This window comes from Egretta garzetta, unplaced genomic scaffold (genome assembly GCF_000687185.1).
Source record: "Egretta garzetta isolate BGI_Z169 unplaced genomic scaffold, ASM68718v1 scaffold1030, whole genome shotgun sequence".
NCBI classification, from domain to species: Eukaryota; Metazoa; Chordata; class Aves; order Pelecaniformes; family Ardeidae; genus Egretta; species Egretta garzetta.
The window spans coordinates 374,074-374,668 of NW_009258308.1; positions in this window are offsets into that span (position 1 = coordinate 374,074).

The window sequence follows — 595 nt, forward strand, 5'->3', positions numbered from 1 at the left end:
TGCAGAAGGGGGGCAGGGAGGAGGGAGAGGGCGAGGGGGGGGACAGCGCGGTGGGGGCAATGGCAGACCTGCTGAAAATGGGGTAAAATCGGGATTCTGGGGCAGCGCCTGAAAGGTGGTGGGCTGTAAATAACGTTAACCGAGGTGCTGAAGCGCCGATGCGCGCTGCAGTCACCCCGTCGCCCCGCAAGCGCCAAAACGTCCCCACCTCAACTTTTTATTACAAATGGAGAAAAGAGGCGAGGCTGGACCGGGCCCCGAATGAGTCACCCGTTAAAACCTGAGCAAACAGTTCCCAGCCCGCAGCCCTTCCAAGCTGCCGGCCGGGTTACGCGTGTGGAAGTACGTTTTGATTTTACAGAGCGGTCGGCCGTGTTAATAAACTCCGGTTTTTATCCAAACTGCGCTGCCCCGTGTGGGCGCAGGCGACGGAGCTGTCGTCTGACAACGGCGTGAGCGGCTGGGCGGGCGTTTGGGAGGAAGGGAAGGCGCTTCCCTCGCGTTTCCCAACTTCCTCGATGAAACGGAGCCAGCGCTTCGATGGGTTATAAAATTAATATGGCCCCGGGGGGGGGGGGGGGGGGAAGGGGGGGAG